Raw genomic sequence first — 27,395 nt, forward strand, 5'->3', positions numbered from 1 at the left:
GGGAGGAGAGGGAGAGGGAGAGCTTGAGAGGGAGAAGGAAGAAGATGCACACTTGTGAAATGATTTTTTCAACAAAAGTGAAACCACTAAAATCACATTAATTGCATTAATTGCAATTAATATGAAACCATTAAGAGAGTGGCTTTGTAACTTCCATGAGGTGGCACCCATGATGATGTGGAACATCATTATTGGTCCACCAAATGCCAACTCACCAATGAGGTGGCAAAAGGTCAAGTCAAAATTGACCTTTGGTCTTCCTTCTCAAGTCAAGTCAAACTTGACTCAATCTCTACCATGGTGGATCTAATCCAACCATTTGATTCGAGCCAACTTAATATAATGAATCTAATTCATTAAATTAAATTGATTCAATGAGTCAAAATCTAAATTAGACTCATTTAACAAATGAATCAACTTGAGTCGAACTCAAGTTAGCCCAATTAGGATTACTCTTAATCCAATTTGATTCATCAAATGAATCTAATCCTCTTGGTTCATCATATGAACCTAATATCCACCTAATTGTCCTAAGTGTGTGACCCTATAGGTTCTTGTAACGTTGGAAATGCCCTAAACCCATTTAGGAGCATAAGTAATGAGAGGTATCTAGCAACACATCATTACTACCCAAGTTACAAGAATGTCGAGATCCGACATCACCTTGTGACTACCAATTGTGACTACTCACAAAATAATGACAAGTGCCCTTCTATCCTAGACATCTAGATTGATCAATATGAGGCATAGACCATGTCATCCTCTAATCAATCTAAATCTTGAACTCCAAGTAGATTCACTCGATCAAATGAGCTCAACATCTAATGTTGACTCATTTGGGCATGGCCATGCACTTAGTGGTCTCACTCTATCAAGAATACCGATGTCGCTCTCGTCATATGGGAGGGATAGATTCCATCTACATCACTCACATCCCTCTACATAATTCGTTATATACCCAGTAATCGCCTTTATAGTCCACCCAGTTACGGGTGACGTTTGACGAAACTAAAGTACATAACTCCTTATGTAGGGATCCATGGTGACTTCAGGTCTAAGGACTAATAGTCATACTAATAGCCACATGAGAAAGTATATGACACTCATATAATGATCCATGATATTTTCTCATGGCGGGTCAATCAGTATACATTCTCTAATGCATACCCATGTGTCAGCTTGATATCTCTATATCCATGACTTGTGAGATCAAGTCATCGAGCTGACCTACATGCTAGTCTTATTGTATTAACATTGTCCCTGAATGCTAATACTCGACTAGGAATGATTTAGAGTAGTGTTCCCTATATCATCTCATTATCGATTCAACTAATCGATTGATATAGGTATGAACCATCTACTCAAGGACGCTATTATACTTAGTCTTATTTGGCACTAATATTAATAAGTATAATAACCAAACAAATGCCTTTATTAATATACAAGAATATGATATACATGAGTCCATACAATCATCAAATGATTGGCTCTAGGGCTCTAACTAAAAATCCCCCCACTAGCACTAGTGCCAATCAGTATAGGCTCTAAGGCCTAAAGACCTAGTGTGACCATCATGCTTCCTCTGTGCCAAAGCCTTGGTCAAGGGATCTGCGATGTTAGCCTCTGTAGGTACTCTGCAAATCTTCACATCTCCTCTATCGATAATCTCTCGAATGAGATGGAAGCGCCGTAGTATGTGCTTGGTCCGCTGGTGTGAGCGAGGTTCCTTCGCCTGCGCAATAGCTCCATTGTTGTCACAATAGAGCTCAACTGGTCGTGATGTTAGAACCACCCCAAGTTCGATGAACTTATGGATCCAAACTTCCTCCGCCTCGATGCAACAATATACTCATTGTAGAATTAGCATCCCGCTTCGAACTCTTCCAAGACCACCATTAATGTAAAATGATCGCGATCGGTAATCATCCTCGGTCATCAGAACCCTTTACAGTTAGCTCATCATTGCCTCCATATATCAAGAAATATTCTTTAGTCCTTCGTAAGTACTTAAGAATATTCTTGACCGCCATCCAATGACTTTCACCTGATCAAAGCATGCTAGTCATCAGGACGAGTACAAAGATGGCGTACATGATCGATCCTATGGCCGAGGCATAGGGATCTGATCCATGCGGTCTCTCTCTCTAGAAGAGGGACCTTGAGTCTTCGAAGACTCACGCCATGTGACATCGCGAAATCCCTTTTGGAGTTCTGCATGGCAAACCGAAGGAGTACCTTGTCAATATATGTACTTCGACTTAGGCCAATCTCTTAGATCTATCTCTATAGATCTGTATCCCAAGAATGCGAGATGCCTCACCTAAGTCCTTCATTGAGAAGCAACTCCCTAGCCATGTCTTGACTGAAGCATAGGGATGCCCTTCCCAATGAGTAGTATGTCATCCACATACGATGAGGAAGACAACTATGTCCCCTACAACCTTCTTGTAGACACAAGGCTCATCTTCGTTCTTGATGAAACCAAACACGTTTGATCGCATCATCGAATCGAAGATTCCAGAAGCTTGATTTAGTCCATAAATGGACCTATGCAGCTTGCATACTCTACTAGTATGTCGTGGATCTACAAAACCCTCAGGTTGTGTCATGTACACATCCTCGAGTAGGTTCACAAACGCGGTTTTGACATCCATCCGCCATATCTCATAGTCATGGTAGGTTTGGCAAGCATGATCCGAATGGACTTAAACATCACCGGAGAAAAGGTTTCATCATAGTCAATACCATGAATCTTGAAACCTTTAGCTACCAAGCGACCCTTATAGATAAGTCCATCCATGTCTCTTTCTCTTAAAGACCCACTTGCACCCAATGGGTCTTACCTCAGTGGATCAACCAAAGTCCATACTTGGTTGGTGTACATGGATTCTATCTCGGATCTCATGGCTTCTAGCCATTTCTAATGAATCACAGCTTCTTGATAGGTGGTTGGCTCATCCTCTATGAGCACAATGTCATCATGGTCGGACAAGAGAAATGAGTATCTCTCAGTCTGACGACCCTATCGGACCTACGAAGAGGTATGTCTACTTGAAACGGTTGTTGTTCCTCAACTCCTTGTGGAACAACATCATCCACAACACTTTGTGGTTCCAGTTCAATTTCCATCGAGGCATCGTGCTATTGTTCGCATATTGAACTTCTTCTAGTCTAGAAACAAAGTCCCTTTCTAGAAAGACCCCATCTTTGCCACAACTACCTTGTGCTGATGGGAATGTAGAAGTAATATCCCTTAGTTTCCTTGGGATATCCGATGAAATAGCACTTGTCGGATTTATGTCCTAACTTGTCCGAGACTTGACGCCGAACGTAAGCCTCACAACCCCAAATCCTCATGAAAGACACCTAGGCATCTCTCCCATCCATATCCTATATGGTGTCTTTATCACGCCTGATGGAACTCGGTTGAGTATGAAAGTTGTCTAGAGCATATCCCCATAGATATGTCGGAAGATCTCTGTGACTCATCATAGATCGCACCATATCTAATAAGGTACGATTCCTCCTTTCGGATACACCATTGTGGTGTTCCAGGAGTGAGTTGAGATAAAATCCCACACTCACTAAGTAGTCACAAAACTCATGGCTTATGTATTCACCACCTCGATCTGATCAAGTACCTTAATACTCTTGCCAAGTTGTTTCACTTCATTCTTGAATTCTTTGAACTTTCAAAGGATTCTAGACTTATGTGTCATCAAGTACACATAACCGTATCTACTAAAATCATCAAGAAATGTGATGAAGTACCTATAACCGCCTCTAGCAAAGAACATTGAAAGGGCCACATACATCACTATGTATGAGTCCTAACAAATTGCTCTTTCGCTATGCCTACTAAAGGGGTCTGGGTCATCTTGCCTCGTAGGCATGACTCGCATATCTCATATGATTCTAAATCAAATGAGTCCAGCAAACCATCCTTATGGAGCTGGGATAAGCGCTTGTCATTTATATGACCTATGCGACAGTGCCAGAGGTATGTTTGGTTCATGTCATTTGACTTGAACCTCTTGGTACTAATGTTATAGATAGGGCTCTCAAGATCTAGAATATAGAGTCCATTTATTAGTGGTGCACTACAATAGAACATATCTTTCAAATAAACAGAACAACATTTGTCTTTTATTATAAAAGAGTATCCTTTCTTGTCTAAACAAGAATTTGAAACTATGTTCTTAGTAAGAGCAGGCACATAACAACAATCATCTAAATCTAGTACAAGCCCAGAGGGCAGAGATAGCTGATAAGTTCCTACAGCAACAGCAGCAACCCGTGCTCCATTGCCTACTCGTAGGTGCACCTCGCCCTTTGCCAATGCTCTGCTATTTCTCAGCGCCTGCACATCAGTATAAATGTGAGAAGCACATCCAGTATCTAATACCCATGATGTAGAAATAGATAGATTGACTTCTATAACATATATACCTGAAGTGGAAGTCTCACTTTGCTTCTTCTTCAGATCCTCCAAGTATACCTTGCAGTTCCTCTTCCAGTGCCCAGTATGACCACAATGGAAGCAGGTAGCATCCTTGGCGACCCCTCCTTTAGGCTTCAGTGCCTTGCCTTTGCCCTTGGTTTGGGACTTTCCCTTACCTTTGGGCTTGCCCTTGCCCTTGTGCTTCTGGACCATCAGAATGGGCTTAACCTTCTTAAGGTTAATCTCAGTAGTTCGTAACATACTAAGTAGCTCGGGCTTGTCAATCTCGCTCATGTTATAGTTGAGAACGAATTGACTATAGCTATCCGGCAAGGACTGCAAGATCAAGTCGTGGCCAACTCTCCAAGTGGGAACCCAGTCTTTGTAGGTTCTCTATGTACCCAATCATCTTGAGTACATAAGGACCTACAGGAGACCCGTCGACATCTTGCATTGAAACAGTGCCTTCGAGATCTCAAATCTCTCATGCCTCGCTTGTCCTCGATATAGTTGGTGAAGATGCTCAACCATATCAAAAGCGCCCATCAACTCATGTTGCTCAAGCTCCGAGTTCATGGTCGCGAGCATTAGACAGACACATCTATGCGTCGCCTTGATGCTTCTTGTAAGCATCTTTGTCATCTCGGGGCATTGGCAGGAGGAGCCTCCGAATGGGCTGCTCCAGAACGTACCCTCGGGTGAGAACTATTCTCAAGTTCGTGTATCCAAGAAATTCGCTCCGTTGAGCTTGTCCTTCTCAAGGACGGATCGCGAGGAGAAGGAATTCGTGTTTGACGTCATGGTTATCTACAATAGAAAATTTGCGAAATAAATATCATATTCTTTAAAAATCATTTAATTAGGCCTTTTAATTAAATGATGCTCCCACTGAATTCTATAATTCTTGTGGGACAAGATCCACATCATACTAACCCTTGAGTTAGCTTTGGCTAATACGCCCAAGGCTTAGTATGATCGGTAGGTAACGATTACCAATTACATCTCTATGCAACTCTTGTTTATAGAATCAATATCCGCATTTATATTAAAACTCAAGTTAGCTTTGGCTAATATGCCCGAGAGATAATATAGATGTGATTTTGACCTATCTTTTCCAACCGTTGGAATAATGCCTATAGTTGACTCGATCCAACCGAGTAACTAGGAATACTCAATCTAATTGAGTTCGTATTCACCCATGCGTTGATTGGCGGGACCAAGATTGTCCCTCCGTATCCTACCAAGATAATATGTATTGCTCTGCTTTGGCAGATTCAACAATACATGTGATCGAGGTAGTGATAGGTATCACGGCACGGTTAGGCATTTAGAGTTGGTTCGATCTAGATCTAATCTAATCGAGAGGGATGCATCTTGTGCACGACTTAGATCTAATCTAATCGCAAGGGTGCATCATGTGCACGACTTAGATCTAATCTAATCGTTAAGGCACTAATTAATTAATTAACTATTAAACATGCATCAGATACATAATATGTAACGCCCACCCTTCTTACCCTAGGGCGGTGCTACGTTCGTACACTACTTACGTACATGCTTCAGTTATACTATGGCAGCGGAAGAATAAAAAAATTTAAAGAATTTAATTTATTAAGCATAATATCACATATTCTGATTTGTTCAAATGTGCATATATTGAACTTATAACTAATCATATTAATTTGTCCGGATCGTTCTTTGCCGAGCCACCATCACACACATCACTATCTGCTCCTCCTGTTGCTCCTCTAGCTCATCCAGCTTCTTTATCTGCGGTACAAGGAAAGTAAGCTATGAGCACTCATGGCTCAGTAAGTTCCTTTCCTACTCACTAAAACCGAAAATCATCGTATATTAATATCATGCGTAGTATCATAAGCATACGACATACAAGGGTATCATATTCATATCATGACATTATATCTAATCATCAGATAATTCAAGCACATATGTAGGCAATGCATCATGAATTTGAAAGCTTATACTTATAAGTACTTGAAATTCATATCATCATTAGAGGGGATCCCGGTTTGTACCACATACATAATGCGTAGGTCCAAGGTAGCAAGTCTTGAGCCCTACCATTCATACATACTAGGCCCGAGTCTTACTCCATCGACCTAGGGCACTCAAAGGGCCATTACTGACGAGGCCCGAGTCTTACTCCATCGACCCCGGGGCGTTTACGGAGCCCACCCTTGGTACAAACCATAAAAATAACTTATCATGCATAACTATCATATCATGTCCTTAACAATCTTTCATGCATTTATTCTTTTTCATCATTTCTTTTCATTATGTATAGCATTTTCTATGCTATCACATATCATAACATAACTTCATTTCTTTTCATTATGTATAGCATTTCCTTATGCTATCACATATCATGGCATATTACATAACATTATGTATAGCATTTCTATGCTATCACATATCATGGCATATAACATAATTTCATTTTCTCCTCATTATGTTTAGCATTTCCTATGCTATCACATATCATGGCATATTACATAACATTATGTATAGCATTTCCTATGCTATCACATATCATGGCATATAACATAATTTCATTTTCTCCTCATTATGTTTAGCATTTCCTATGCTATCACATATCATGGCATATTACATAACATTATGTATAGCATTTCCTATGCTATCACATATCATGGCATATTACATAACATTATGTATAGCATTTCCTATGCTATCACATATCATGGCATATAACATAATTTCATTTTCTCCTCATTATGTTTAGCATTTCCTATGCTATCACATATCATGGCATATTACATAACATTATGTATAGCATTTCCTATGCTATCACATATCATGGCTTATAACATAATTTCATTTTCTCCTCATTATGTTTAGCATTTCCTATGCTATCACATATCATGGCATATTACATAACATTATGTATAGCATTTCATAGAAGGAACCTTGCACTAGTTCGGTTAGACAATAATCTTACTCACCTCTTTAAAATATTTTTGGTTGAAATCCTAAGGTTAGATACTCCTCTGATCATACATCATATCAATATAAAATCATGGAAAGGAATCCTTCTACATAGCATAGAAAATCTTATCATGAAATGAGGTCTTGTTTAAATCATCCTAGATTTGAAAACCTTTTCTTTAGCCGAATTTTCTTAAATTCTTTCCTAGGTTTTCTAATCCTTATAAATCCGAAAATCACTTAAAAGCCTTGTACCACAGGTGAGGGGAAGCTTACCTTCTTCGCTTAAGTTTCCTAGGTTTGAGAACTTGCTTGGGGACCTTTCTTCCTTGCTTGTTTGCTCGGCACCAATGGAGGAGAGGAGTGGCTAGGTCTTTTGGTGGAGAGGGGAGGAAGAAGAGGCTTCTTCCTCTTTGTGTTGCTCGGCAACAACAAGAAAGAAAGAAGAGGGAGGGAGTGAGGAGGAAGAGGAGCTTCCTTCCTCTTGTGTTGCTCGGCAACAAGAAGAAAAGAGGGGGAGAGGGAGGTCTCGGCACAAAGGGAGGAGAGGAGGATGAGTGGGTTGAGGATGAAGTTGAAGCCCCCCTCCATGCCTATTTATACTAAAAGGAGGGGAGGGAACTTGACTTGATTCATCCTCCCTATTCATTTCTCCCCTTAAATGACAAGAATATTCTAGAGATATGCCTCTTGAGTTCTCTCTTTTCTTTCCCTTAATCTCTCTTTTTTTCTCCTTTAATTAAAATTCCTATCTCTCCTCTTACAATATTCTCTCCTATCCCACTTGGTTAATACATGCATGCATCCACAAGAGAACCAAGGTTCAAAACTTGGTTATGTATATTTTTATTTCTTTTTACTTCCTTTTTCTTTTAAGTAAAAAGAATCCTTTCTTATTCTTAACTACTTAATCCTTTCTCTCCTTATCAATAATTCTCCTATCCCCTTTGGTATCCTATACATGTTCCTTACAAGAGGTCCAAGGTTCAATCTCTCTTCTAACATTTTATTTTCTTTTGTACATAATAATTCGTATATTTCCATATTATGCATTATGCATAAATATTTCATACATGTACATATTATCTCATATTTCTTCCTTTTGTCTACATTAATTCCATACATTTTAAATCATGCATAGATGATTATATTCTCAACTTTATTTTTCTTTCATAAAGTTTTAATCATCTAAATCCATCTTAATATAGAATATTTACATCTTCTTTCATTCGTACTCTCATTACCCTTATTTTCTTATCTAGGCTTTCTAGGGGTGTTACATAATAATTAATTAATTAATCTATTTGTGATTTAGTCATGGCCCTACTACGATCTTCTCAAGCCAATGAGAAGATCGAATGGTCAACCTAGGGTCAACAGCTTCTCCAAGCTCCTCCCTTTGACCACCTTGTGTTGCTCGTGCCCGCCTCGGAACTCCGTCTCGTGTGGACCCTCCACCGCTCCAATTTGTACATTACAATTTGAAACTCGAGTTACATTCGAGTCTAAATCTAATTTACAACAAGAATAAAAGACGAGGCACGACGCGCAGGTCGCGAATAATAAAAACACATCACGGCACGCAGGTCGTATTATGAATTACAACACAACCAATCATATTGGGCTTTGGGCCATGACTATCACAAATTAATATATAATTCAAAATTATATATTTTTCATAATTTTCTATAATTTTAAAATTAATTTTTACAATTTTACGAATAAAATTTCCCGGCGGTCCCGTTTAGTGGTTTCGGGCGCAATCGCGGAAGCCAGGGGCAGGGCCCCTACCCGCGATCTAACCATCGTGAGGGTTCCTGCGATCCAACAGCGCCTAAACCCGCTGTCCCAAAACGATTTGGGTCGAGACATTGCCGTTTCGGAAAAATCTTCCCGCGGGTTCGTTTTAGCGATTTCGGATGCGATCGTGAGTAAATTCAGTACCTCTACCCACGATCTAACCATTGTGAGTTGCTCCTTTGCGATCTAATGGCACCCAAGCCCGCTGTCCCAAATGGATTTGGGGCAAAACGAAGCCGGTTTTGAAAGATCTTTCCGGTAGCCGAAGCCTACAAGTGCCGAGACACTTGTGCTTCGCTTCTACGGAAAAATTACCCATAAAATCATAAAAAAACTAATTTTTACAGAAAATCACAGAAGGTTTTATTTTTCATAAAAATAAAAACAAACTCGTACAAGCCTTGCACGTGGCTTTGATACCACTGTTGGGTTCTTCAGGCCGCGAAAACCGCTTTTCGCGTCGCGGAAACCCCAATCGCCCAAGCCACGGATCTTGTGCAAGGTAAAACCGAACGAAAATACGAGTACGAGTTTGAAAAACTTTATGATCTACAGTAGATCTACAAAAGAAAACACTTATACCTTTGATGCGATGCCCTTCGCGTTCCCGCTCGTCCAAATGATGCCGGATCTCAAGACCGTCAAGCGCCGGTCCTCTAGAAGTATCCACACGGACACACTAGATGGAGATGACCAAAAACCAAGGTGTGCTAGCACCTATGTGGTTCGGCCAAGGGAGGAGAGGGAGAGGGAGAGCTTGAGAGGGAGAAGGAAGAAGATGCACACTTGTGAATGAAAAATGAATTTTTCACACAAAAACCAAGTGGCCGGCCACTTTCAAAAAATCACATTAATTGCATTAATTGCAATTAATATGAAACCATTAAGAGAGTGGCTTTGTAACTTCCATGAGGTGGCACCCATGATGATGTGGAACATCAATATTGGTCCACCTAATGCCAACTCACCAATGAGGTGGCAAAAGGTCAAGTCAAAATTGACCTTTGGTCTTCCTTCTCAAGTCAAGTCAAACTTGACTCAATCTCTACCATGGTGGATCTAATCCAACCATTTGATTCTTAATATAATGAATCTAATTCATTAAATTAAATTGATTCAATGAGTCAAAATCTAAATTAGACTCATTTAACACATGAATCAACTTGAGTCAAACTCAAGTTAGCCCAATTAGGATTACTCTTAATCCAATTTGATTCATCAAATGAATCTAATCCTCTTGGTTCTTCATATGAACCTAATCTCCACCTAATTATCCTAAGTGTGTGACCCTATTGGTTCTTGTAACGTTGGCAATGCCCTAAACCCATTTAGGAGCATAAGTAATGAGCGGTATCTAGCAACACATCATTACTACCCAAGTTACAAGAATGTCGAGATCCGACATCACCTTGTGACTACCAATTGTGACTACTCACAAAATAATGACAAGTGTCCTTCTATCCTAGACATCTAGATTGATCAATATGAGGCATAGACCGTGTCATCCTCTAATCAATCTAAATCTTGAACTCCAAGTAGACTCACTCGATCAAATGAGCTCAACATCTAATGTTGACTCATTTGGGCATGGCCATGCACTTAGTGGTCTCACTCTATCAAGAATACCGATGTCGCTCCCGTCATATGGGAGGGATAGATTCCATCTACATCACTCACATCCCTCTACATAATTCGTTATATACCCAGTAATCGCCTTTATAGTCCACCCAGTTACGGGTGACGTTTGACGAAACTAAAGTACATAACTCCTTATGTAGGGATCCATGGTGACTTCAGGTCTAAGGACTAATAGTCATACTAATAGCCACATGAGAAAGTATATGACACTCATATAACGATCCATGATATTTTCTCATGGCGGGTCATTCAGTATACATTCTCTAATGCATACCCATGTGTCAGCTTGATATCTCTATATCCATGACTTGTGAGATCATGTCATCGAGCTGACCTACATGCTAGTCTTATTGTATTAACATTGTCCCTGAATGCTAATACTTGACTAGGAATGATTTAGAGTAGTGTTCCCTATATCATCTCATTATCGATTCAACTAATCGATTGATATAGGTATGAACCTTCTACTCAAGGAAGCTATTATACTTAGTCTTATTAGGCACTAATATAAATAAGTATAATAACCAAACAAATGCCTTTATTAATATAAAAGAATATGATATACATGAGTCCATACAATCATCAAATGATTGGCTCTAGGGCTCTAACTAACAATCCCCCCACTAGCACTAGTGCCAATCAGTATAGGCTCTAAGTCCTAAAGACCTAGTGTGACCATCATGCCAAAGCCTTGGTCAAGGGATCTGCGATGTTAGCCTCTGTAGGTACTCTGCAAATCTTCACATCTCCTCTATCGATAATCTCTCGAATGAGATGGAAGCGCCGTAGTATGTGCTTGGTCCGCTGGTGTGAGCGAGGTTCCTTCGCCTGCGCTATAGCTCCATTGTTGTCACAATAGAGCTCAACTGGGTCAGCGATGTTAGGAACCACCCCAAGTTCAGTGATGAACTTGCGGATCCAAACTGCCTTCTTTGCTTGCAGAATCAGCTACTGTATCCTGCTTCGAACTCTTCCGGTGACAACACCACCATTAATGCAAAATATGAACGAATGCGATCGGTAATCATCCTGATCGGTCTGACCCTTTACAGTTAGCTCATCATTGCCTCCATATATCAAGAAATATTCTTTAGTCCTTCGTAAGTACTTAAGAATATTCTTGACCGCTATCTAGTGACTTTCACCGGATCGATATCGCCGTCATGCTCAAAGCATACACGATGGCGTGCATGATCGATCCTATGGCCGAGGCATAAGGGATCTGATCCATGCGGTCTCTCCTCTCTAGAAGAGGGACCTTGAGTCGAAGACTCACGCCATGTGACATCGGGAAATCCCTTCTTGGAGTTCCGCATGGCAAACCCAAGGAGTACCTTGTCAATATATGTACTCGACTTAGGCCAAGCAATCTCTTAGATCTATCTCTATAGATCTATATCCCAAGAATGCGAGATGCCTCACCTAAGTCCTTCATTGAGAAGCAACTCCCTAGCCATGTCTTGACAGATGAAGCATAGCGATGAGTAGTATGTCATCCACATACAAGATGAGGAAGACAACTATGTCCCCTACAACCTTCTTGTAGACACAAGGCTCATCTTCATTCTTGATGAAACCAAACTGTTTGATCGCATCATTGAATCGAAGATTCCAGCTCGAAGCTTGCTTTAGTCCATAAATGGACCTATGACTTGCATACTCTACTAGTATGTTGTGGATCTACAAACCCTCAGGTTGTGTCATGTACACATCCTCGGTAGGTTTCCATTCGAACGTGGTTTTGACATCCATCTACCATATCTCATAGTCATGGTAGGTCAATAGCAAGCATGATCCGAATGGACTTAAACATCGGATAAAAGGTTTCATCATAGTCAATATCATGAATCTGCTTGAAACCTTTAGCTACCAAGCGACCCTTATAGATAAGTCCATCCATGTCAGTCTTTCTCTTAAAGACCCACTTGCACCCAATGGGTTTTACCCCTTCAGGTGGATCAACCAAAGTCCATACTTGGTTGGTGTACATGGATTCCATCTCGGATCTCATGGCTTCTAGCCATTTCTCGGAATCTGGTCTCATCACAGCTTCCTGATAGGTAGTAGGCTCATCCTCTATGAGCATAATGTCATCATGGTCAGACAAGAGAAATGAGTAGGCTGACGACGTACCCTATCGACCTGCGAAGAGGTATGTCTACTTGAACTGGTTGTTGTTCCTCAACTTGTGGAACAACATCATCCACAACACTTTGTGGTTCCATTCAATTTCCATCGAGGCATCGGTGCTATTGTTCGCATCTTGAACTTCTTCAATATCGAACGTGCTCCCACTAGTCTTTCTAGAAACAAAGTCCCTTTCTAGCCACAACTACCTTGTGCTGACTGGGAATGTAGAAGTAATATCCTTAGTTTCCTTGGGATATCCGATGAAATAGCACTTGTCGGATTTGGGTCCTAACTTGTCCGAGACTTGATGTCGAACGTAAGCCTCACAACCCCAAATCCTCATGAAAGACACGGGCTCTCCCAGTCCATATCCTATATGGTGTCTTTATCACGGCCTTTGATGGAACTTGGTTGAGTGCCGTGTCTAGAGCATATCCCCATAGATATGTCGAAGATCCGTGTGACTCATCATAGATCGCACCATATCTAATATACGATTCCTCCTTTCGGATACACCATTCCACCGTGGTGTTCCGGAGTGAGTTGAGATAAAATCGCACACTCGACTAAGTAGTCACGAAACTCATGGCTTATGTATTCACCACCTCGATCTGATCAAGTACCTTAATACTCTTGCCAAGTTGGTTTCGTACTTCATTCTTGAATTCTTTAAACTTTTCAAAGGATTCAGACTTATGTGTCATCAAGTACACATAACCGTATCTACTGAAATCATCAGTAAATGTGATGAAGTACCTATAACCGCCTCTAGCAGCAACATTGAAAGGGCCACATACATCACTATGTATGAGTCCTAACAAATCAGTTGCTCTCTCGCTATGCCCACTAAAGGGGGTCTTGGTCATCTTGCCTCGTAGGCATGACTCGCATATCTCATATGATTCTAAATCAAATGAGTCCAGCAAACCATCCTTATGGAGCTGGGATAAGCGCTTGTCATTTATATGACCTAAGCGACAGTGCCAGAGGTATGTTTGGTTCATGTCATTTGACTTGAACCTCTTGGTACTAATGTTATAGATAGGGCTCTCAAGATCTAGAATATAGAGTCCGTTTATTAGTGGTGCACTACAATAGAACATATCTTTCAAATAAATAGAACAACATTTGTCTTTTATTATAAAAGAGTATCCTTTCTTATCTAAACAAGAAACTGAAACTATGCACTTAGTAAGAGCAGGCACATAACAACAATCATCTAAATCTAGTACAAGCCCAGAGGGCAGAGATAGCTGATAAGTTCCTACAGCAACAGCAGCAACCCGTGCTCCATTGCCTACTCGTAGGTCCACCTCGCCCTTTGCCAATGCTCCTGCACATCAGGACAAATGTGAGAAGCACATCCATCTAATACCCATGATGTAGAAATAGATAGATTGACTTCTATAACATATATACCAAGTGGAAGTCTCACTTTGCTTCTTCTTCAGATCCTCCAAGTATACCTTGCAGTTCCTCTTCCAGTGCCCGGAATGGCAGGTAGCATCCTTGGCGACCCCTCCTTTAGGCTTCAGTGCCTTGCCTTTGCCCTTGGTTTGGGACTTTCCCTTACCTTTGGGCTTGCCCTTGCCTTGTGCTTCGGACCATCGAATGGGCTTAACCTTCTTAAGGTTAATCTCAGCAATTCGTAACATACTAAGTAGCTCGGGCGGTGGCTTGTCAATCTCGTTCATGTTATAGTTGAGAATTGACTATAGCTATCTCAAGGACCAAGATCTCAAGTAGGTTCTCTATGTACCCAATCATCTTGAGTACATAAGGACCTACGGGAGAAACAGTGCCTTCGAGATCTCAAATCTCTCATGCTTGTCCTGATATAGTTGGCGAAGATGCTCAACCATATCAAAAGCGCCCATCAACTCATGTTGCTTCAGGCTCTGAGTTCATGGTCGCGAGCATTAGACAGACACATCTAATGCGTCGTCTTGATGCTTCTTGTAAGCATCTTGGTCGACTCGAATTGGCTGCTCCAGAACGTACAGCTTACGCTCCTAGGTGAGAACTATTCTCAAGTTCCTTTAGCTCCGTTGAGCTTGTCCTTCTCAAGGACGGATCGCAGGAGAAGGAATTCGTGTTTGACGTCATGGTTATCTACAAAAGAAGCGAAATAAATATCATATTCTTTAAAAAATCATTTAATTAGGCCTTTAATTAAATGATCCACTTAATTCTATAATTCTCGTGGGACAAGATCCACATCATACTAACCCTTGAGTTAGCTTTGGCTAATACGCCCAAGGCTTAGTATGATCGGTAGGTAACGATTACCAATTACATCTCTATGCAACTCTTGTTTATAGAATCAATATCCGCATTTATATTAAAACTCGAGTTAGCTTTGGCTAATACGCCCGAGAGATAATATAGATGTGATTTTGACCTATCTTTTCCAACCGTTGGAATAATGCCTATAGTTGACTCGATCCAACCGAGTAACTAGGAATACTCAATCTAATTGAGTTCGTATTCACCCATGCGTTGATAGGCGGGACCAAGATTGTCCTCCGTATCCTACCAAGTATTGCTCTGCTTTGGCAGATTCAATAATACATGTGATCGAGGTAGTGATAGGTATCACGGCACGGTTAGGCATTTAGAGTTGGTTCGATCTAGATCTAATCTAATCGATAGGGATGCATCTTGTGCACGACTTAGATCTAATCTAATCGCAAGGGTGCATCATGTGCACGACTTAGATCTAATCTAATCGTATAAGTAGCACACATTAATTAATTAACTATTAAACATGCATCAGATCATAATAATTAATTAATTAATCTATTTGTGATTTAGTCATGGCCCTACTACGATCTTCTCAAGCCAATGAGAAGATCGAATGGTCAACCTAGGGTCAACAGCTTCTCCAAGCTCCTCCCACCACCTTGTGTTGCTCGTGCCCGCCTCGGAACTCCGTCTCGTGTGGACCCTCCACGCTCCAATTTGTACATTACAATTTGAAACTCGAGTTACATTCGAGTCTAAATCTAATTTACAACAAGAATAAAAGATGAGGCACGACGCGCAGTCGCGAATAATAAAATAAATACAACACGCGAAAACACATCACGAGACGCAGGTATTATGAATTACAACACAACCAATCATATTGGGCTTTGGGCCATGACTATCACAAATTAATATATAATTCAAAATTATATATTTTCATAATTTTCTATAATTTAAAATTAATTTTTACAATTTTACGAATAAAATTTCCGGTCCGTTTAGTGGTTTGAATCGCAATCGTGAGCGGATCCTCACTGGGCCCAGGGCATCGCCCCCGCGATCTAACCATCGCGAGGGTTCCTTTGCGATCCAACAGCACCTAAACCCGCTGTCCCAAAACGCGATTTGGTCGAGACATTGCCTTCGGAAAAATCGGCGGGTTCGTTTTTAGCGATTTCGGATTCGGAGTAAATCCCTATGCGGGGTTGGGGAAGTACCTCTACCCACGATCTAACCATTGTGAGTTGCTCCTTTGCATCTAATGGCACCCAAGCCCGCTGTCCCAAATGGATTTGGCAAAACGAAGGTTTTGAAAGATCTTTTCCAGTGGCCAAGCCTACAGATGCCGACACAGTGCGCACGCTTGGAAAAATTACCCATAAAATCATAAAAAACTAATTTTATAGAAAATCACAGAAGGTTTTATTTTTCATAAAAATAAAAACAACTCGTACAAGCCTTGGTGGCTCCTTTGGGCGTTCAAGGTACCATCTCGCCCGAAGTCGCCTGAAACCCCGAATCGCCCAAGCCACGGATCTCGTAGGTAAAACCGAGCAAATCCGAGTACGAGTTTGAAAAACTTTATGATCTACAGTAGATCTACAAAGAAAACACTTTATACCTTTGATGCGATGCCCTGGCGCTCGTCGTCAAATGATGCGGATCTCAAGACCGTCGGCCCGGTCCTCTAGAAGTATCCACATGGACACACTAGATGGAGATGACCAAAACAAGGTGTGCTAGCACCTATGTGGTTCCCAAGGGAGGAGAGGGAGAGGGAGAGCTTGAGAGTGAGAAGGAAGAAGATGCACACTTGTGAATGAATGAAAATGAATTCACACAAAAAAAGTGGCCGGCCACTTTTAAAAATCACATTAATTGCATTTAATAATATGAAACCATTAAGAGAGTGGGTTTGTAACTTCCATGAGGTGGCACCCATGATGATGTGGAACATCATTATTGGTCCACCTAATGCCAACTCACCAATGAGGTGGCAAAGGTCAAGTCAAAATTGACTGGTCTTCCTTCTCAGTCCAAGTCAAACTTCGACCAATCACCATGGTGGATCTAATCCCATTTGATTCGAAACCAACTTATAATGAATCTAATTCATTAAATTAAATTGATTCAATGAGTCAAAATCACTCATTAGATCATTTAACTGAATAACATGAGTCAAACTCAAGTTAGCGAATTAAGCCCATTCATAGGATTACTTAATCGATCTTGATTCATCATATCTAATCCTCTTGGTTCATCCTATCTAAATCTATTGTCTTGTCCATAGGTTCAACGAACATCCACCCATTTAGTGGCAATACAATATAATAGCGAGACTGCTATAAAGCTACAAATATGATTAACTCCGGTTACGAATTAGACAGACATCACCTTCTACTACCAAGTGTCACTCTCAGATAGAAAGAGGCATAGACCTCATGTCTAACATCAATTCTCAATATGAGGCGATCAATCCTAATCTTGAACTCCAGTGAACTCAATGACATCTAATGTTGACTCATTTGGGCATAACCATAGTGGTCTCACTCTATCAAGAATACGATGTCGCTCCGTCATATGGGAGGATAGATTCCATTCCTATCACATCCACATCGTGCTATACAATCATTGTATACCCAGCATTTGTAGACCTAAGTACATAACTCCATAGGGATCCATGGTGACTTCAGGTCTAAGGACTAGCCACATGAGAAAGTATATGACACTCATATAATGATCCATGATCATGGCGGTCGGTCTACCATGTGGACTTGATATCTCTATATCCATGACTTGTGAGATCAAGTCATCGAGCTAACCTACATGCTAGTCTTATTGACATACTCGACTAGGAATGATTTTGAGTAGTGTTCCCTATATCATCTCATCATCGATTCAACTAATCGATTGATATAGGTATGAACCTTCTACTCAAGGACGCTATTATACTTAGTCTTATTTGGCACTAATATAAATAAGTATAATAACCAAACAAATGCCTTTATTAATATACAAGAATATGATATACATGAGTCCATACAATCATCAAATGATTGGCTCTAGGGCTCTAACTAACATACATTGCTGCATCAGAGGTAGTAAAGGAGGCAGTTTGGATCCGCAAGTTCATCACTGAACTTGGGGTGGTTCCTAGTATCGCTGACCCTATTGAGCTCTATTGTGACAACAATGGAGCTATTGCACAGGCTAAGGAACCTCGCTCGCACCAGCGGACCAAACACATACTACGGCGCTTTCATCTCATTCGAGAGATTATCGAGAGAGGAGATGTGAAGATTTGCAGAGTACCTACATCGGCTAACATCGCAGATCCCTTGACCAAGGCTTTGGCACAGAGGAAGAATGATGGCCACACTAGGTCATTGGGGCTTAGAGCCTACCCTGATTGGCACTAGTGCTAGTGGGAGATTGTTAGTTAGAGCCCTAGAGCCAATCATTTGATGATTGTATTATGAACTTGTTGTATCATATTCTTATATAAATAAAGGCATTTATTTTTGGTTATTATACTTACTTGTATTGGTGCCAAATAAACTAAGTATAATAGCGTCCTGTATAAGGAACACTACTCTTAATCATTCTAGTCGAGTATTAACATTCGGGGACAATGTTAATGCAATAAGACTAGCATGTAGGTCAACTCGATGACTGATCTCACAAGTCATGGATATAGAGAATGTATAATGAATGACCCGCCATGAGAAAGTATCATGGATCGTTATATGAGTGTCATATACTTCATGTGGCTATTAGTATGACTACTAGTCCTTAGACCAAGTCACCATGGATCCCTACATAAGGAGTTATGTACTTTAGTTTTGCAGAGGATGTGAGTGATGTAGATGGATCTATCCCTGAGAGACATCGATATTCTTGATAGAGTGAGACCACGGCATGGTTATGCCCAAATGAGTCAATATGAGATATTGAGCTCATTTGATTTAGTGAGTCTACTTGAGATTGATCAGAGGATGACAGATGACACGGTCTATGCCTCACATTGATCAATCTAGATGTCTAGGATAGAAGGACACTTATCATATATTGTGAGGAGTCACAATTAGTAGTCACAAGGTGATGTTGGATATCAACATTCTTGTAACTTGGGTAGTAATGATGTGTTGCTAGATACCACTCATTACTTATGCTCCTAAATGGGTTTAGGGGCATTGCCAACGTTACAAGAACCTATAGGTCACACACAAAGGACAATTAGATGGAGATTAGGTTCATATGATGAACCAAGAGGATTAGATTCATGTGATGAATCAAATTAGATTAAGAGTAATCCTAATTGGGCTAATTGAGTTGGACTCAAGTTGATTCATGTGTTCAATGAGTCTAATTTAGATTATGACTCATTGAATCAATTTAATTAAATGAATTAGATTCATTATATTAAATTGGCTTGAATTAAATGGTTGGATTAGATCAACCATGAGAGAGATTAAGTCAAGTTTGACTTGACTTGAGAGGAAGAGGAAGAGTCAAGTTTGACTTGACTTGAGAGAAAGAGGAAGAGTCAAGTTTGTCTTGACTTTATGCCACATCATTTGTGATTTGACATTAAGTGGCCAATGATGATGTGCCACATCATCATAGTTAACTCTTGATTGTGCCACCTAATGGAAGTTACATCTTCTCCTTTGCCTTAATGTGGCCGGCCACATTAATGAGAGGAGTTACACTTGGTGTGGCCGGCCACTCAAAATGAATGGAATTCATTTTTTTTTCATTCAAGGCTAATTCACATCTTCTTCCTCCTAGAGCTCTCTCTTCTTGCACTCCCTCTCCTATCTTGGCCGAACACCCTAGGTGCTAGCACACCTTTGTTTGGTCCTCTCTACCTAATTTTGTTCGTGTGGATACTTCTAGAGGGTTGTCTACTTTGACAATCTCGAGATCCGGCAAACCGTTGGACTAGAGGGATAGCTAAGGGCATCACATCGAGGGTAACACTCTTATCTAGTTTAGATCTAGACTTTAGAAACTCGTACTCGTACTCGTATTTTTTTTATTTTTCTTCGCACGGATCTGGTGGTGGGGGTTTCGGGGTTTCCGCGACGCGAAAAAGCGGTTTTCACGACCCGAAAAACCCATAATGAGCTGGGTAAACACATAGACTGAATAATGAGCTGGGTAAACACATAATGCTGAGCAAAATGAATAGGCTGGATATTTATAATCAATTTTCATAATGAATTCCTGGACTGAATAATGAGCTGGATAATCCCATAACACCGAGCGAAATAAATAGGTCAAATATTTATAATCAATTTTGGACTGAATAATGAGCTGGGTGAACACATAACGCCAAGTGAAATGAATAGGCCGACTATTTTTAACTTCTTGATATTATAATTCATCCAAAATGAATATGTTGGGTGCGACTCAGAATTCCGTTCTGTTTCCCCTGTATAAAAATTTGTACAAGCACAAAACTTTTCCTTGCAACCCATGTGTTCTTAAACTTGGATTGGAAATGGAACTTAACATTTTTACTCAAAGTTCAAACCATGTGTTCTTCATAAGTTAAACTTGGATTGGGAATGAAACTTAATATTTTTACTCCAAGTTCAACTCATGTGTTCTTCAGAAGTTAAACCATATTACAGAAGTTGATTAAATATTTATTTCAAGGATTGACTTTCAGGTCGTTGGCGAGGCACTCGGCCTTCTTAGTTATGAGATCATCCACCACTTCCTAGACAAAGCCTTTCAAAGAAATTGAATATTTAAACTCCTCACAGTAAACCCTAGGTTTAACTAAAGAGACCTCAATCGAAGTACAAGATTGAAACACAAAATCAAAGCACAAAATTGAAACACAAAATCGCTAGACTCTTGTGTTGGTATTTCAGGATCCATACAAAGAAAAACTAAACTAGTTCGCAGCGGAATAAAGAACTAGTTGTATCTTTCCTTGTAGCTAAAGACCTCTTGATCTTCTGCTGTATTCCTCTCCTCTTCATGGACGTCGTGTGGGCGACAATCTACCAAGATGAAGACACCCGACCTTCTCCTTCTTTTCCAAGCTTTCAGCCACCAAAGCAAAGCGAAGAGGCCTCCTCCTCCTTCTACTTCTCCTCCAAGCAACCGACCACCAAGGTAGAGTCTTCTCCAAAGGGGCGCCGACCCTAATGAATAAGAAAGGATGGATGCCACTAGCCTTTAGGGAAAGAAGACAATAGAAGAAGATAGAAGAAGGGCCGACCACACAAGAGAATAAAAGAGGAGCCTTCAGTTGTGTTATTTTTTATGCACCTCCCTCCTCCTCTTTTATAATCTTTGCTAGCGGCTAATAAGGAAAGTTTTTAATAAAATTTCCTTTTATTTGCTATTGTAGATGGTTACAAAAAAGGAAAGATTTTAACAAAATTAAAATCTCTCTTTTAAACCATTGTAAATAGTTATAAATGGAAAGATTATAACAAAATTTTGTTTTAAACAAAATCTTCCTTTTATTCCTATAATGGTTGGTTACAAAAAAAAATGAAAGATTTTAATAAAATTAAAATATCTCTTTTAACCATTGTAGATAACTACAAAAAAGGAAAGATTTTAACAAAATTAAAATCTCTCTTTTAATCCATTGTAGAAAGCTATAAAGGAAAGATTTTAACAAAATTTTATTTTCAACAAAACTTCTTTTTCTCTTCTTGTATGGCCGGCCCCATGCTTGGGCACCAAGCATGGCTTGGCCGGTCCACATCTTGGGTACCAAGAGGGCTTGGCCGGCCCCTTTCTTGGCCATCAAGCAAGGATGTGGCCGGCCCATCATTTGGGTAAGAAGGAAAATCAAAATCGGTAAACGCGAGGCTTTATAGAGGCTACAACAGGGACCGAGAGGAGGAATTGGTTTTGGCCTCCCGATGAGCTTGAGCTTCCTGTGTTCGACCCGAACACCCAACTCAAGTTCATCAATAATAACTCATACCACTAAAGAGTTATTATTGAACTACCGCACTAATCCCATATGACATTATGAGCTCCTTCTTATCATGAGTGCATTAATCTCCCTGTGTTTAAGATATCGAATGTCTATTAATTAAATGAGTTACTGACAACTTACTTAATTAATATCTAGCTCCAAGAGTAGTGCCACTCAACTTTATTATTATGTCGGACTAAGTCCACTTGCAGGGTTTACATGACAATCCTTATGAGCTCCTTAAGGGGACATCATCAACCTAGATAACTAGGACACAGTTTCCTTCTATAATCAACAACACACCATATAAATAATATTATTTCTCAACTTATCGGGCCTATTAATTTAACGAATAAATCTCACCCATTGATAAATTAAAGAAATAAATACTAAGTATATGTGCTTGTTATTATATCGTGATTAAAAGTATGCACAACCATAATAACAAAGGTTATGTTCTTTTATGAAATCAGTATAAATGGAAAAACCTCAAATAGTCCTGCTCAATACACACATAGTGTACTAGTGTAATTTTATAGTCAAGATAAACTAGTACCAAATTACACTACAAACATTCTATTGGTTTGTCCCAATCCATCTTGGTTGTGAGCTATTATTTATAATTTATAAGGAACTGATAACATGATCTTCTGTGTGACACCACACACCATGTTATCTACAATATAAATTAAATGGACAACTTCATTTTACTAAATGTAGACATTTGACCAATGTGATTCTCATTTCAAAATAAATGTTCATATAAAAAGCTAGGCTTTTAGTATACATCCTAACAAAATACTTGCTCAGAATCCGTGTAACCCACAAGGAGAAAATCATCTGCCTGGTAAACCAGCATATAATCTCTAATCCTTCTTAGGTACTTTAATATATGCTTTACAGTAGCCCAATGTCCCTATCCTGGATTACTTTGATATCTGCTAACCATGCCCATAGTAAAATAGATATCCGGTCTCGTACATAGCATTGCATACATTAGGTTTCCTACAGCCGAAGTATAAGGAACTGTCTTCATGCCCTCTATCTCCTTTGATATTTTAGGACACATCTCTTTAGATAAAGGTACTCCATGCCGAAAAGGTAGAAAACCTTTCTTGGAGTTTTGCATGCTAAAATGAGCTAGGATAGTATCGATGTATGCATCTTGGGATAAGCACAACATTCTTTTCTTGCGATCCCTTATTACTTTGATCCCAAGAATATGTCCACATTCTCCTAAATCCTTCATATCAAACTGCTTGAACAACCATACCCTTATGCTTGAAAACACTTTGACATTGTTCCCAATGAGCAAAATGTCATCTATGTATAGTACAAGAAATACCACCACGTTTTCGTCACTCTTCTTGTATACACAAGACTCATCCGGACAATGAATAAATCCATAAGATTAAACTGGATGTTCCAAGATCTCGAAACTTGCTTCAGTCCATAGATAGATCGATGCTGCATCTTTATCTTGGAGTGCTTCATCATATGTCTAGGGATCAGGTTCATGTTCACCAGGGATCAAGTCTGAAGATTCTCCCAAAAATATAAATCTATCAGGTTGCCTAACAACCCTCCCACTACGACGAGGCATTACTTGTAATTGTGCATCATTTGTGACACGTGTTGCAGTTTCTTGTGGTATCTCATCTTGTACCGTTGGTACTAAGGTAGACGTGTCTTCTCTTATTTCTTCAAGAATAATTTTACTCATGGGCTTGTGGTTTATTACATAGTCCTCTTCTAAAAATCGGGCATTGATGCTAACAATGCCCTTCTGATCTTTAGGACTATAAAATAAATCACCTTTCATTCCTTTAGGATAACCCACAAACAAATGAACTTCTGTACGTGATTCAAACTTATCAGTGTCTCCCTTAAGCACATGTGCTGGACTATCCCAAATCCGAATAGGTTTTAGACTAGGCTTACGTCCATTCCACAATTCTGTGGGAGTAGAGGGTACTAACTTAGAAGGTACCAAGTTCAGAATATACACTGCTGTTTCCAGAGCATATCCGCAAAATGAATTTGGTAATTCTAAAAAGGAAAAATTAAAATCTCTTTCTTTTAAATTTCCTATTGTTGTATCATGAGAGTTATTGGATTTAGAGTATACAAATTGTCAACCAACGTACTAGAACAGATAACTACCCTATTTTTCTTGACAACTACTTTATCATCAAAAGAAATAGAATATCCATCCATAAATAGTTTAGAAACTGAAATCAAGTTCTTTCTAAAACTTGGTACATAAAGATAATTACTCAAAATCAATATTTTATTTCTATCAAAAGATAAATAAACATCTCCCATTGCAACAACTGCCACTTTTATAGCATTGCCCATGTTGACAGTAATCTCCCCTTCATATAGTCGTCGAGTTTTCTAGAACCCCTACAATGAATTGCAGACATGATCAGTGGCTCCCGTATCTACACACCAGGTACCGGTAGATAACACCACTAAACATGTTTCAACCACTAATGAATAAGATACACCTTCATTATTCTTGTTTCTGCGAGGACAGTCCGTTAAATGAGCCATCATCTTGAGGATATGATCCCTTACGGGTGTCCCCTTAGTAATGGTGGTCATCATTAAGTTTCTCATGGCCTGCTGCCTGATAGCCCGATTCTGGTGTCCAAAGAGTTCCTTGAGATTGAGCATCATGTCATAGGCAGTGGGTAGGACCTGATGCTGATGTTGCAGCATATTTGACATAAAAGCCAAAATGTAACATCGCGCCATTTTATCTGTCATTTCCTATGCCTGTTAATCTCCTCTTCACTAGAATCACTATTAGGCACGCTAGGACAGACCTCAAGAAGTACGAACTTATAACCTTCAGCAGTTAAGACAATGTCCAAGTTTTATTTCCAATCAATGTAATTGGGACCAATAAGTTTGTTCTCTTTCAATATAACAGCAAGATGATTGAAAGCCATTTGAAATCCTAAGAATCACAAAATATTTGGTCAAAATTTTAGAATTTAAAATAATATTGATTCCTCAAACAATATCATTTAAATTCACCAACACCTCAAAACACCATGAATTTTGTATGCCACGATAGTGTGGATGTATATAAATTCAAGCATTTGTAAGAGGGGGTATTACCCATTAATTTTATTATCTTGTCAACATAACTTTATGACAAATAAAATTAATAGTTAGTTTTTCTTCGGTCACACAATTAATAGCAGTGACTCCGATGGGGAGGATACTATTAAATACGCCTAATTGTATACCATTATGTGATACTTAGTCCATTAAATAGGATTGTGCCCCTTTAGATGGAGAAGATGACACAAACCTATATAATTTCCTATAATCATCCATAAAGAAAGTTTGATCTAGTGATCTGCAAACAAACTCATCCGATGTGGAGGAAGGCACTCAAAGTCAACACGCAAGTTTGAATACATCACTTACAAACCAGTAATGGAGACCGTGGAATTTAAATAATTCCTCTCCCACTTAGTTATTTAAAACGAGGAATTTTAACATGCACACACACAACACATATAAACAACATAAAAGGCAATAAATATGAAAAATAATTTTCAAACTATTATGGCCTCATCCATAGTTGTCCTCCGTGTGCCACCAACCCTAGCCACCGCTAACAGGTCATGTCGTCGCGTCTATCTTGCTTCCTTTTCCACTGCACCTCTGGTCCTCAAATAGAACCATGCCTCGCAAGGATACGATCCGTGACAAAAATAAAATTTTACATTTATTGATCCAATATTCCACAAGGGAATGTACATGTAATCTAGATCGAACAAAATGTAAAATCCTAAAACTAATACAGCTCCTGCTGTATTAATTACAATCATGCACACATATAAAATGCCCTCGACATGCCCGAGGGTCCAATCACACACAAACACAATAGGGCCATAATAGTTGGAACTAGGATGCCTGCAACCATAGAGTTAATCTATTTACACATCCTACTATTATCCTGCCTAAATTTATGTATGAAAAGTGCATAATTTAATTGAAAACCAAACACACAGAGGCAGAAAACTAGCTCTGATACCAATTGTTGGGTGCTACTCAGAATTCCATTCTGTTTCCCTTGTATAAAAATTTGTACCAGCACAAAACTTTTCCTAACAACCCATGTGTTCTTAGACTTGGATTAGAAACGAAACTTAACATTTTTACTCTAGGTTCAAACCATGTGTTCTTCATAAGTTAGACTTGGATTGGAAATGAAATTAATATTTTTACTCCAAGTTTAACTCATATGTTCTTCAGAAGTTAAACCATCTTATAGAAGTTGATTAAATATCTATTTCAAGGATTGGCTTTCAGGTCATTGGCGAGGCACTCAACCTCTTGGTTATGGGATCATCCACCACTTTCTAGATAAAGCCTTTCAAAGAAATTGAATATTTAAACTCCTCACAGTAAACCCTAGGTTTAACTAAAGAGACCTCAATTGTAGAACAAGATCGAAACACAAAATTGAAGCACAAAATCAAAATACAAAATCGCTAGCCTTTTGTGTTGGTATTTCAGGATCCATACAAAAAAAAACTAAACTAGTTCGCAGCGGAATAAAGAACTAGTTGTATCTTTCCTTGTAGCTAAAGACCTCTTAATCTTCTGCTGTATTCCTCTCCTTTTCTTGGATGTCATGTGGGCGACAATCTACCAAGACGAAGACACCCGACCTTCTCCTTCTTTTCCAAGCTTTCGACCACCAAAGAATACAAAGGGAAGAGGCCTCCTCCTTCTTCTTCTCCTCCAAGCAACCAACCACCAAGGTAGGGTCTTCTCCAAAGGGGCAACGACCCTAATGAAGAAGAAAGGATGGATGCCTCCAACCTTTAGGGAAAGAAGACAATAGAAGAAGATAGAAGAAGGGCCGGCCACACAAGAGAATAAAAGAGGAGCCTTAGGTTGTGTTAGTTTTTGGGCACCTCCCTCCTCCTCTTTTATAATCTTTGCTAGCGGCTAATAAGGAAATTTTTTAATAAAATTTCCTTTTATTTGCTATTGTAGATGGTTACAAAAAAGGAAAGATTTTAACAAAATTAAAATCTCTCTTTTAAACCATTGTAAATAGCTATAAAAGGAAAGATTATAACAAAATTTTGTTTTAAACAAAATCTTCCTTTTATTCCTATAATGGTTGGTTACAAAAAAGGAAAGATTTTAACCAAATTAAATTCTCTCTTTTAACCATTATAGATA

This window comes from Zingiber officinale, chromosome 10A (genome assembly GCF_018446385.1).
Source record: "Zingiber officinale cultivar Zhangliang chromosome 10A, Zo_v1.1, whole genome shotgun sequence".
Taxonomy (NCBI): Eukaryota; Viridiplantae; Streptophyta; class Magnoliopsida; order Zingiberales; family Zingiberaceae; genus Zingiber; species Zingiber officinale.